The following is a 13,959-nucleotide window of genomic DNA, read 5'->3' on the forward strand; positions in this document are numbered from 1 at the left end:
CATCTCTCTGCGACCCTATGGACAGCAGCCCACCAGGCTCCTCTGTCCATGGGATTCTCTAGGCAAGAATACTGGAGTGGGTTGCCATTTCCTTCTGCAATAAATAGTGACATGCTTGCAAAATGGAATACCATAAATTGGTGAAATTTACAAACTGGTATTTTGTTAGATGTGTGAAACTTAAAATCATAATTTTGAGTGGAAAAAGAGATCCTGAAATAAAACATTCAGTAATTTTTTTCTCCATTACATGCTTCTTGTTGTTTTTCCAAAACATTAAAAAAAATTGAAGTATAATTGATTTACAGCGTTTCAGGTATACAGCAAAGTAATTCATCATTCAGTAATTTTTTATGACATTCAGGGGAAGTAGGTGGTTAAGATGATAGAGGAATATGCAAATAGATGCCACAGTATTAGTAATATTCTAGTATTTTTTAGCTGAATGTGAGTTCTCTGGGATTTATTTCACTATTAAGCTTAACAGCATAAATATGACCTATCTTCTCTTGTATATATCTAATATTACATGATAAAAAGTGAAAATAGTTGGCAGAAATGCTTAAGTTTTAAGAAATGTAATGAAATTCTATAAAGTCTAAGTCAGCTTAACATTGTGAACTGCTGAATTTTGTGGTCATTATTTCAGTAGTTTCTGGGGTTCTTCAACCCCTTCCAATCCCAGGGAGCCATCTGCTGGAGAATTGCTTCAACTCTTTAAAACAAGATTCATTTTCTTTTCAGACTTTTAAGTTTTGCACCCAGTTTGATGCCCAAATTAAAAATAGATTGGAGGCAGGTGCAAGCCCGCTAGATGGCGGCAGCTGGAGCGGGCCCTCTGAGGCGGGTGGCGTTGGCCCTGCTGCTCCCGGCCCCACGCCTGCCCGCCCGGGAGCTCTCAGCTCCCGCTCGGCTCTATCACAAGAAGGTTGTTGATCATTATGAAAATCCCTGAAACATGGGGTCCCTTGACAAGACATCTTAAAATGTTAGGACTGGATTGGTGGGGGCTTGAGCGTGTAGTGATGTCATGAAATCACAGATTCAAGTGGATGAAAAGGGGAAGATCGTGGACGCCAGGTTTAAAACATCTGGCTGTGGTTCTCCCATTGCCTCCAGCTCGTTAGCCACCTAATGGATATAGGGGAAGACAGTGGAGGAAGCCTTGACCATCAAAAACACAGATATCGCCAAGGTGCTGTGCTTCCCGCCTGTGAAACTGCACTGCTCCATGCTGGCTGACGACGCCAAGGCCACCCTGGCTGATTGCAAACTGAAAACAGAACCCAAAACAGAAGAGGCCGAGAAGAAATGAGCCCCTGGTGATGCTGCGAAGGTCCCACAGGCTGCCAGCCCCCCAGCCATGCAGGCACATAGGTGTTCAGAAGCCCTCGCACTGCAGTAAATGAGCTCTGAGATCCGGACATTACTACTCACGTTGTGACTCTAACTCAAGCAAAATACACAGCGTAGTTGTTCTGAACCCTGTGGTTTCTTGCAGCTCACTTTCATAGCTTTAACCTCGCATGTGTCTATTTTGATTTGTGTGTATGACCCCCAAACTGAAATCAATAGTGAAGTCTCTATTGATTTGGGTAGTCGTGAAGTGCACAATATCTAATTTTACCTGAATCTTTTGGGGGAAGATTACCAGTAGAATGCCTTGGTAAGATTGTTTGGTCGGACCAAATAATAAGTATTGTACAAGTATTATACATAAAACAGATTTTGCATCTATATAATAAATAAAAGAATGTTGTAAGACAAAATAAATAAATAAATTGGAAAATTAAAATGGAAAATTAAAGCAGTACCATCCCTAGTGCTTTATTTGCTTTTTATGTGTGGAAACCATTCTGCTACAGTGGCTTTTGATTATATTGTATAGGGGCTCCCAGGAAAACACATGGCAACAAACATTTCTTCTTTTAAAAGTCTGGCACTGGGATCTGTCAGAGCCATTCCTTTTATAGGGGAAATGGGAGAAAGACTCATATATGCTTAGCTTCCGCCCAGAGAATTCACCCTGTTTCTTTTCATTGTATCCTTTATCTTCACATGCCCTGATTTATGTGGCTTAGTTTTGATTTTAAACTTTGTAAAGAGAAAGAGAAGTTTGACTCTTAAACCTAATGAATAAATAGTCAAAAGATAGGGATTCAAATTAATCACTGCTGTTCCAAAGAGTTTTAGTCGCTCAGTTGTCTCTGACTCTTTGCGACCCCATGGACTGTAACCCACCAGGCTCCTCTGTCCATGAAATTCTCCAGGCAAGAATACCGGAGTGCGTTGCCATTCCCTTCTCCAGGGGATCTTCCCAACTTTGGCTACCAGATGCGAGGAGCCAACTCATTGGAAAAGACCCTGATCCTGGGAAAGATTGAAGGCAAAAGGATGGCAGAGGATGAGATGGTTAGATAGATTACCAACTCAATGAACATGAATTTGAGCAGACTCTGGGAGATAATGAAGAACAGGGAAGCCTGGTGTGTTGCAGTCCATGGGATTGCAAAGAGTTGGATGTGACTTAGCAACTGAAAAATAAACAAAAACAATTCCAAAGAGACAGAAAGTTCAGGTAGGAGCCTATTCTTACTGTAAGTCAAGGGTAGCCAGGTCATGTTGGGGAACAAGTGTTACTGGTGGGGTTCTTCCTACTCCTATTATTGGGATGACAAATTCTCAACCAAGGGTTCCCCTTGGACTCATCAGTAACACTCTGGAAATGCTAGCTATGTCTCTATCTTCTAGAGCTGTAAAATTGTCTAAACTGTGATACAAATGGAATGAGAGAAATGGAGCATCTTTGGTGGGAACTGCTTATTAAATGGCAACTGGACTTTGCAGTAGAATCATCTTAATCATCTTAATCAGGCCAGGACCACAGGACAAACTTTCTCCAGTATCTTCTATTGATTTTGTTGGGGGAATCATCGCCCTGGCCCTGAAAGGAATGAAAACTTTTAGTTTTGGTAACCAGAGGTAGAAATGTTTGCACTAAATAAAGAAAAGAGGCCTGACCTAGAGAGTCAAAAATTTGGGGTTTCACAAACTCGTTTGAGGCTCTGCTGTGATATTTGAATACCCAAGGCAGTATATCACCAGTGAAGTAAACTCTAAGTAATACAGAATTTGTAAAACTTGCTCTGCTTAGTCAAGTGTGTACAGTTGGAGGATAATGCCTGCACAGGCTTCTCACTGCAGTGGCTTCTCTTGTTGTGAAGCATGGGCTCCAGGGCTCGCAGACTTCAGTACTTGTGGCTCCTGGACTCAGAATTAATCCTGCACAGGATTAATAGTGGTGGCTCACAGGTTTAGCAGCTTCACGGCATGTGGGATCTTCCCAGACGAGGGATTGAACCTGAGTCTCCTACGCTGGCAGGCAGATTCTTTACCAGTGAGACACTAGGGAAGCCCTGAGCAATGCTTCTTTCTACAGGTTCTTTTTTATTTTTTCCCGTTTTTGATGCTGCCTTTAGATAGAATAATTGTGTGTGTGTGTTTTATGTTGATCCACATGCTTCTTTGGGATTCAGATAAATGAAAATAGAATTTGGGGTTTATTTGAACAAAATTACAGAATCCAGAAAGCATTACCCTGTAGCCGTTAACATATAATCTGATAGTGTTATTTGAATGAGTTCTTCATTTAGTTTCAGTTCTTTAAATCAGAGACTTTGTTATTGTTTCCGGCACAGTTTGCTGAATGCTTATTTCATTTTGTTGTCCTTTGTTTTCAGACGTGTTCATGACATCATTATTTCTTTTGGGTGCATCTATTGAAAGACTGGCTAAATACAGATCAGTTTTTCTTCAGTTTTTATGAGCGAAAGGTGAATGCATACAACTCTGGTTTATTTTGTACCTGTCCGTTTGATATGTTGCCTTTGTGGTTAACGTAGGATTACTCGGAGGAATGTGTTACCCATTTCTTATTAAATGCTACTCTGTGTTTCTTTAGATCCAGCCAGTTGTTAAAAACATAGATCTAGTTCACTGACTATGCCTTCACCCATCCATCCATCCATTCAACAAATATTGAGTCGTGACTTTTGCCAAGCATTTGGTTAGTCATTGGTGATACAACAGAGGACAAGATTATCCTTTCTTTATTCAATAGTTTCCCACCTTTTTGGGTCAAGCTGCTATATAATACATTATTTTGCTAATATTAGAAAGGTGATCATACCTTTTTGCTACTGATCTGTAACAGTAGTCAACATTCCACTGGAAATTGTGCAGGGTACAGATGATATACTACTAAAGATGTTTAACAGCTACAGAATGATTGTAACCTTCTAAAAATAAGAAAATTCCCTGGCAGAAATCGATAATGGGGGAATAAGGCTAGACTGAAGGAGAACTCATACTGTTCATACGGTTCACGGGGTGCTCAGGCAAGAATACTGAAGTGGTTTGCCATTCCCTTCTCCAGTGGAGATCCAGTCCACCCTAAAGGAAATCAGTCCTGAATATTCATTGGACGGACTGATGTTGAAGCTGAAACTCCAATACTTTGGCCACCTGTTGCATAGAGCTGACTCATTTGAAAAGACGCTGATGCTGGAAAGATTGAAGGCGGGAGGAGAAGGGGACGACAGAAGATGAGATGGTTGGGTGGCATCACCGACTCAATAGACATGAGTTTGAGTAAACTCCAGGAGTTGGTGAGGGACAGGGAAGCCTGTAGTGCTGCAGTCCATGAGATTGCAAAGAGTTGGATGCGACTGAACTGAACTGAAGGAGAACTCTCACTCCTGTAAGGCTTGTATTCCTCTTCTTTTCTCTGCACAGTTTCTGACACTTTCTTTTCTATTGCTATGTCCTCAGATATACTCAGGTATTAAAAGTGAAACTTTATAAACTTCTTTGTGTTGAAGGGCAGGGCTGGTGGTAAAAGACGACTTTTCTCTTTCATCCCACACATCAGTCAGGGCCCTTCCTTTTCTGATGGTGTAAAAATTGTATACTACTCAATCTGGTATTTCTGAAGAAAGTGCTCCTCGGTTTTATCGTCTGACTTGGAGTTAGATGTCTCATGTCAGGCATTTCAGGTGATGGAGGAGAAGGAAGACTTTACCGGGGTGGGTGAGTGTGGGAGAGATCGAGATACTTTGACTTAAGCAAGGTCCTCTAAATTGCGTTGTGAAGGCAGCACCTGTGGCCTAGATTTGCATAGATGCAGCTCTCTTTTCAGGATACAAAAGGATGGAGGAAGATGACTTTTGAGGTCCCTTTCATTATTTTTATAGCTCTGTATTCCTCCTCCCACAGCTTTATTGATGTGTAATTGACAAACTGTAGGATATTTAATGTGTACACCATGGTGATTTGATATACACATACATTGTGAAAGAATTTCCACCATCAGATTAATTAACACATTCATCATCTCACATATTTACCTTTTAAATTTTTGGTGAGAACATTTTAAGTTCTCTTCTCATGGCAAATTTCAGTTGTACAATATGGTGTTATCAGTTGTAGTGACCATATTATACATTAGGTCCTCAAGCTTTATTCATCTTATAACTGAAAGTTTGTATCTTTTTACCAATTCTTCCTATTTTTACCTCCATTCATAGACCCTGGCAATCACTTTTCTATTCTTTGTTTCTATGAATTAGACTTTTAGTTTCACATAAAAGTGATATTTCACGTGTAGTATTTGTCTTTCTCTGACTTATTTCACTTAGCATAATGTCCTCCAGGTTTATCCATGTAGCAAGTGGCAGGAATTTTTTTGAAGGCTTAAATAATATTCCATATATATATATACACACACACATACATACCTGCAGGTATAATATAAATTGCATAATATGAATAATATTCCATATATATAAATATTTATAAATATATACTACATCTTTATCCATTCATCCATTGACCGATACTTAGGTTGTTTCCATACTGTAGCTATTGTGGATAATGCTGCTGTGAAGTTGGAAGTGCAGAGATCTCTTTGGGTTGAAGGTTTCATTTCCTTTGGATATATACCCAGAAGTGGGATTTCTTTTGTGTGAAAGTGTTAGTTACTCAGTTGTGTCCGACTCTTTGTGACCCTGTGGACTGGGGTCCACCAGGCTCCTCTGTCCATGGAATTCTCCAGGCAAGAATACTCAAGCGGGTAGCCATTCCCTTCTCTGGGGGATCTTCGCAACCCAGGGGTTGAACTCGGGTCTCTCACATTGCAAGCAGATTCTTTATTGTCTGAGTCACCAGGGAAGCCCCTTGGATCATATAGTTAGCTCTTTTTTAGATAACAAATGAAAACCTACTGTATAACAGAGAACTCTATACCTAACTCTATACCTAAATGGGAAGGAAATTAAAAAAAGAGGAGATATATGTATATGTATGGGCTTAATAACCCAGATCTGAAGTTACTGATATTTCTCCTGACAATCTTGATTCCAGGTTGTGCTTCATCCAGCCCAGCATTTCTCATGATGTACTCTGCATATCCGTTAAGTAAACATGGTGACTGTATACACCCTTGACTACTCCTTTTCCTATTTGGAACCAGTCTGTTGTTCCATGTCCAGTTTTAACTGTTGCTTCCTGACCTGCATACAGATTTCTCAGGAGGCAGGTCAGGTTGTCTGGTATTACCATCTCTTTCAGAATTTGCCACAGTTTGTTGTGATCCACACAGTCAAAGGCTTTGGCATAGTCAATAAAGCAGAAGTAGATGTTTTTCTGGAACTCTCTTGCTTTTTTGATGATCCAACGGATGTTGGCAATTTGATCTCTGGTTCCTCTGCCTTTTCTAAATCCAGCTTGAACACCTGGAAGTTCATGATTCACATACTGTTGAAGCCTGGCTTGGAGAATTTTGAGCATTACTTTACTAGCGTGTGAGATGAGTGCAATTGTGTGGTAGTTTGAGCATTCTTTGGCATTGCCTTTCTTTGGGATTGGAATAAAAACTGACCTTTTCCAGTCCTGTGGCCACTGCTGAGTTTTCCAAATTTGCTGGCATATTGAGTGCAGCACTTGCACAGCATCATCTTTCAGGATTTGAAATAGCTCAACTGGAATTCCATCACCTCCACTAGCTTTGTTAGCAGTGATGCTTCCTAAGACCCACTTGACTTCACATTCCAGGATATCTGGCTCTAGATGAGTGATCACACCATCATGATTATCTGGGTCATGGAGATCTTTTTTTGTATAGTTCTTCTGTGTATTCTTGCCACCTCTTCTTAATATCTTCTGCTTCTGTTAGGTCCCTACCATTTCTGTCCTTTATTGAGCCCATCTTTGCATGAAATGTTCCCTTGGTATCTTGAATTTTCTTGAAGAGATCTCTAGTCTTTCCCATTCTATTGTCTTCCTCTATTTCATTGCATTAATCACTGAGGAAGGCTTTCTTATCTCTCCTTCCTATTCTTTGGAACCCTGCATTCAAATGGGTATGTCTTTCCTTTTCTTCTTTGCCTTTCGCTTCTCTTCTTTTCACAGGTATTTGTAAGGCCTCCTCAGACAACCGTTTTGCCTTTTTGCATTTCTTTTTCTTGGGGATGGTCTTGATCCCTGCCTCCTGTACAATGTCATGAACCTCCGTCCATAGTTCTTCAGGCACTCTGTCTGTTAGATCTAACACCTTGAATCTATTTGTCACTTCCACTGTGTAATCATAAGGGATTTGATTTAGGTGATAACTGAATCATCTAATGGTTTTCCCTTTCCCTAACCTGCAACCCTATGCAGATGACACCACCTTTATGGCAGAAAGCAAAGAAGAACTAAAGAGCCTCTTGATGAAAGTCAAAGAGGAGAGTGAAAAAGTTGGCTTAAAACTCAACATTCAGAAAACTAAGGTCATGGCACTTGTCCCATCACTTCATGGCAAATAGATGGGGAAGCAATGGAAACAGTGACAGACTTTTATTTTTTTGGACTCCAAAATAACTGCAGATGGTGACTGCAGCCATGAAATTAAAAGCCTGTTGCTCCTTGGAAGAAAGGTTATGACCAATTTAGACAGCATATTAAAAAGCAGAGATTGCCAACAAAGGTCCACCTGGTCAAAGCTATGGTTTTTCCAGTAGTCTTGTATGGATGTGAGAGTTGGACTATAAAGAAAGCTGAGCGCTGAAGAATTGATGCTTTTGAACTGTGGTGTTGGAGAAGACTCTTGAGAGTCCCTTGGACTGCAGGGAGATCCAACCAGTCTATCCTAAAGGAGATCAGTCCTGTATATTCATTGGAAGGACTGATGCTGAAGCTGAAACTCCAATACTTTGGCCACCTGATTCGAAATACTGACTCATTGGAAAAGACCCTGATGCTGGGAAAGATTGAAAGTGGGAGGAGAAGGGGATGACAGAGGATGAAATGGTTGGATGGCATCACTGACTCAATGGACATGAGTTTGAGTAAACTGCGGGAGTTGGTGATGGATCACTGCAGGTGCTGATTGCAGCCATGAAATTAAAAGATGCTTACTCCTTGGAAGGAAAGTTATGACCAGCCTAGATAGCATATTAAAAAGCAGAGACATTACTTTGCCAACCAAGGTCCGTCTAGTCAAGGCTATGGTTTTTCCCGTGGTCATGTATGGATGTGAGAGTTGGACTGTGAAGAAAGCTGATTGCCGAAGAATTGATGCTTTTGAACTGTGGTGCTTGAGAAGACTCTTGAGAGTCCCTTGGACTGCAAGGATATCCAACCAGTCCATTCTAAAGGAGCTCAATCCTGGGTGTTCATTGGAAGGACTTATGCTAAAGCTGAAACTCCAATACTTTGGCCACCTCATATGACGAGTTGACTCACTGGAAAAGACTCTGATGCTGGGAGCGATTGGGGGTAGGAGGAGACAGGGATGACAGAGAATGAGATGGCTGGATGGCATCACCGACTCAATGGACATGAGTTTGAGTGAACTCCGGGAGTTGGTGATGGACAGGGAGGCCTGATGTGCTGTGATTCATGGGGTCACTATGAGTCGGACACGACTGAGCGACTGAGCTGAACTGAACTGAACTGAGGAAGGCCTGGTGTGTTGCAGTCCATTGGGTCACAAAGAATCAGATACAACTGAGCGACTGAACTGAACTGAACTAAATGACCCAGATAACCATGATGGTGTGGTCACTCACCTAGAACCAGAAATCCTGGAGCATGAAGTCAAGCGGGCCTTAGGAAGCATTACTAGTAGAGGTGATGGAATGCCAGCTGAGCTATTTCAAATGCTAAAAGATGATGCTGTTAAAGTGGTGCAGTCAATATACCAGCAAACTCAGCAGTGGACTGGTAAAGGTCAGTTTTCATTGCAGCCCCAAAGAAGGGCATTGCCAAAGAATTTTCAAATACAGTTGTGCCCATTTCACATGCTAGCAAGGTAATGCTCAAAATCCTTCAAGCTAGGCTTCAACAGTCTGTGAACCAAGAACTTCCAGATATACAGGCTGGATTTAGAAAAGGCAGCGGAACCAGAGATCAAATTGCCAACATATTAGATCATAGTAAAAGCAAGAGAATTCCAGAAAAAATCTACTTCTACTTCATTGGCTATGCTAAAGCTTTTGACTGTGTGGATCACAACAAACTGGAAAATTCTCAAAGAGATGGTAATACCAGACCATTTTACCTGCCTCCTGAGAAACTTGTATGCAGGTCAAGAAGCAACAGTCAGAACTGGATATGGAATAATGGACTGGTTCAAAATTGGGAAAGGAGTATGTCAAAGCTGTATATTGTTACCCTGCTTATTTAAGTTATATGCAGAGTACATTGTGGGCTGGTTGAAGCACAAGCTGGAATCAAGATTGCCAGGAGAAATATCAATAACCTCAGATATGCAGATGACACCACTCTAATGGCAAAGAGTGAAGAGGAACTAGAGAGCCTCTTGATGAAAGTGAAAGAGGAGAGTGAAATAATTGGCTTAAAACTCAACATTCAAAAAACAAAGATCATGGCATCCAGTCCCATCACTTCATTGCAAATAGATGGGGAAACAATGAAAACAGTGACAGACTTCAGTTTCTTGGGCTTTAAAATCACTGCAGTGACTGCAGCCATGAAATGAAAAAAAGCTTGCTCCTTGGAAGAAAAGCTATGACAAACCTAGATAGTATATTCAAAAGCAGAAACTTCACTTTGCAGATAAAAGTCCTTATAGTCAAAGCTATGGTTTTTTCAGTAGTCATGTACGTATGTGATAGTTGGACCATAAAGAAGGCAGACGTCTGAAGAATTGATGCTTTTGAATTGTGGTGCTGGAGAAGACTTTTGAAACCCCTTGGAAGCACGGAGATCAAACCAGTCAATCCTAGAGGAAATCAACCCTGAATATTCATTGGAAGAACTGATGCTGAAGCTGAAGCTCCAATAGTTTGGCCACTTGATGCAAAGAGCCAACCAATTGGAAAAGACCCTGATGCTGGGAAAGACTGAGGGCAGGGAAAGACTGAGGGCAAAAAAGAGGAGAAGAAGACAGAGGATGAGATGGTTGTAGGGCATCGCCAACTTAATGAACATGCGTTTGAGCAAAGTCTGGGTGATAGTGCAGGACAGGGAAGCCTTGTGTGCAGCATTCCATGGGCTCACAAAGAGTCAGACATGACTGAGCAACTAAACAACCGCAACATGGGCTTCCCAGGTGGCTCTAGTGGTCAAGACCCTGCTTGACAATGCAGGAGACATAAGAGATGTAGGTTTGATCCCTGGATTGGGACGATCCCCTGGAGATGGCCATGGCAACCCACTCCTGTTTTCTTGCCTGGAGAATCCTACAGACAGAGGGTCTTAACGGGCTACAGTCCATAGCGTCACAAAGAGTCAGACACGACTGAAGCGACTAATACGCATGCATGTATATGTGTGGCTGATTCACTTGGTTATACAGCAGGAACTGACATAGCAGTTTGAAGGAACTATACTCCAACTAAAAAATAATAATAATGATAAAAAAGAGCTAACCAGCTGTGGTTAGCTGGCTATTTTTAATTTAGAGTATAGTAACTTTGCACTGCTATGTCAGTTCCTTCTGTATAGCAAAGTGAATCAGCCATGCGTATACCCTTATCCCGTGTTTTTTGGATTTCCTTTCCATTTAGGTTAACACAGAGCACTGGGGAGAGTTCTCTGTGCTATATAGTAGGTTTTCATTAGTTATCTATTTTATACATTGTAGTATGGGGTCGCTAAAGGTCGGACATGACTGAGCAACTTCACTTTCACTTTTCACTTTCCACTTTCACACATTGGAGAAGGAAATGGCAACCCACTCCAGTGTTCTTGCCTGGAGAATCCCAGGGACAGGGGAGCCTGGTGGGCTTCCGTCTATGGGGTCACACAGAGTCGGACACGACTGAAGTGACTTAGCAGCAGCAGCAGCAGCAGTGTATATATCGGAGAAGGCAATGGAATCCCACTCCAGTACTCTTGCCTGGAAAATCCCATGGATGGAGGAGCCTGGTAGGCTGCAGTCCAGGGGGTCGCTAGGAGTCAGACACGACTGAGCAGCTTCACTTTCACTTTTCACTTTCATGCACTGGAGAAGGAAATGGCAACCCACTCCAGTGTTCTTGCCTGGAGAACCCCAGGGACGGGGGAGCCTGGTGGGCTGCCGTCTATGGGGTCACACAGAGTCGGACACGACTGAAACGACAGTAGCAGCAGCAGCAGTGTATATATGCTGTCTTCCATGGTGGCTTAGTCGGTAAAGAACCTGCCTGCAATGCCGGAGACCCGGGTTCGATCCCTGGGTTGGGAAGATCCCCTGGAGAAGGGAATGGCAACCCTCTCCAGTATTCTTGCCTGAGAAATTCCATAGACAGAGGAGCCTGGTGGGCCATATTACATGGGGTCACAAAGAGCTGGACACAACTGTGTGACTAACACTCTGCACTTCCATAGTGTATGTATGTATCGGTCTCTGTCTCCCAATTCATTCCACCCACCCCTTTCTACTTGGTATCGTGTCCTCTCTGTTTGTGTCTCTGTTTCTGCTTTGCAAATAATACCATCTATACCATTTTTCTAGATTCCACGTATATGCATTAATATATGATATTTGTTTTAGCTCTGTATTTTAAAGAAGAGGAGCTAACTGAGTACATTGAGGACCAAATATAAGTTATCCTTGGTGGTTGGTGGTGGTCAGAGGACAATGGTTCAGTGATAAAAGCTGGAAATCGAGGGCTCAGAGCTCTGGCTTCACCTTTGCATTCTCAGGGGGTCAGAATCATATTGTCATGATTTTCCTATCAAGAACAACCCTGTAGGTTTGTGGAGAGGAAAAGTAACTAAAAGTGATTTTACAAAGTTTAAAAATTAAGATATTTTCTTTTTAGCTCATCACTAATTTCTGTCTACAGGAGGATGGTCAGTAAAATTGTCAGAAAGCCTTAATGATTCCTGATAGTTTTCTCCATAATCCAGTGACTCTGTTACTTTTTCCTATCTTCCTTCTCAGCTTCTCTTTGATGGGAGTCCCTGGCCCATCTTTTTCCCCCTCCAATTTTATTGAGATATTAATGGCATATAACATATATAAGTTTAAGATGTATAAGGTGATGATTTGATACACACACACATATGTGTATATATTGTAAAATTATTACTGCAGTAAGGTTAGTTTACTCTTCCATCCCCTTAAGTAATTACCATTTTTTGGTTTGGTGATACTATTTAAGGTCTGTTATCTTAATAACTTTCAAGTGTATAATACAGTGTTGTTAATCATATTCAACATGCTTTAGGTTAGATCCCCAGAAATTACACATCATATTGTTGGGAGTCTGGTTCATCTTTATAATCATTCTCTTCACACACAATCTACTGCTCCTTCCTTAGTTGAGCTCTCCTAGCAAAACTTGGCCCTGGTTAAATGTCTCTGCCTACTCCACTTCTCCACCCACCCATTCAGTAATGTGGCTGAAGAAAAACACACGATCATCTTCGTATGCTTTACTTTAAATTTATAACATTACAGATGGACTCACGTGGACTCATGGGGTTGCCTGGCAATCTGACCACATCCACCAGTTTTGTATTTGACCAAGGAAAGAAATATGACAGCTTTCACATGCTCCTTGCACCAAATCTAGCCACCCGCCTGCACCTGTGACCCTGCAGAAGTAGATGTGTCCAAGCTGGCCGTGCACTGCATTCCCTCCCCTCTCCACAATAGCGGAGAAGCCAATCTTATGTGGTGGACACTATGTGTCAGGCTTAGTTCTAAGTACCTGATATATTAACTAATGTAACCCTTACAACAGCCCTGTGTGGTAGGACTCATACCAGTTTTACAGTGAGGGAGCTGAGGCACACCAGAATTCAGTCATTTGTCTGAAACCACTCAGCCATAATAAGTGGCTCCAGAATCCATGTGTGTCATCTCTATCATACCTCATCTCTCAGGACATTTTCCTACTGCTCATCCCTCCTGCATCATCAATTCCCTCCTTTCTACCAGATCTTACTTATCAATTAGAGGCAAATTCTAACAAATTCTGCTTTCAGAACCTACCCTTGACCCCATATCTCCCTCCAGCAATCCCCTAATGTCCCTGTTCTCTTCTCCAAATTTCTTGTGTTTTCTCTACCTATATCTGCTTCCTTTTCGCCAACTTACTTTGGAAGCACTTCAGTCTGACGTTTGTCCCTACCATTCCGGGAATACAACTTTTGTCAAGGTCATGAATGACTTCCCAAATGTCTAAACCAGAGGGACAGTCTTTTCTTACTCAGCCCCCTCCTCAGAAATGTGTTCTTCTCTTGTGTTGGTTTTCTCCTGCAGTCACTTCTCTGTCTCCTTTGCTGGATCTCCCCCTGCTGGCCAACCTCTAAATGTGTGATTGTCCAGGAATTGGGCTGGCCCACTTCCCTTTCATACACTTTCATTCTCTTGATGATCTCAGTCAGTGTCAAGGCCTTAAATATAATTTATAAGTTGATGACGCCTAGGTTTTTATTTCTAGCTTTGACCTTCCTTAGACTTCC

At 41.8% G+C, this 13,959-nt stretch overlaps 1 protein-coding gene and 1 pseudogene across 1 annotated transcript in view; both read left to right on the top strand.

Annotated features, from left to right (window-relative positions):
• ARMH4 (armadillo like helical domain containing 4) overlaps positions 1 to 13,959 on the top strand; it is a 153,250-nt gene that overhangs the window by 44,757 nt on the left and 94,534 nt on the right. The window lies entirely within an intron of this gene.
• Positions 815 to 1,417, top strand: LOC129563185 (iron-sulfur cluster assembly enzyme ISCU pseudogene; annotated as a pseudogene).

This window comes from Moschus berezovskii, chromosome 9 (genome assembly GCF_049115385.1).
Source record: "Moschus berezovskii isolate FMDL1 chromosome 9, NW_MosBer_1.0, whole genome shotgun sequence".
In the NCBI taxonomy this organism is placed as follows: Eukaryota; Metazoa; Chordata; class Mammalia; order Artiodactyla; family Moschidae; genus Moschus; species Moschus berezovskii.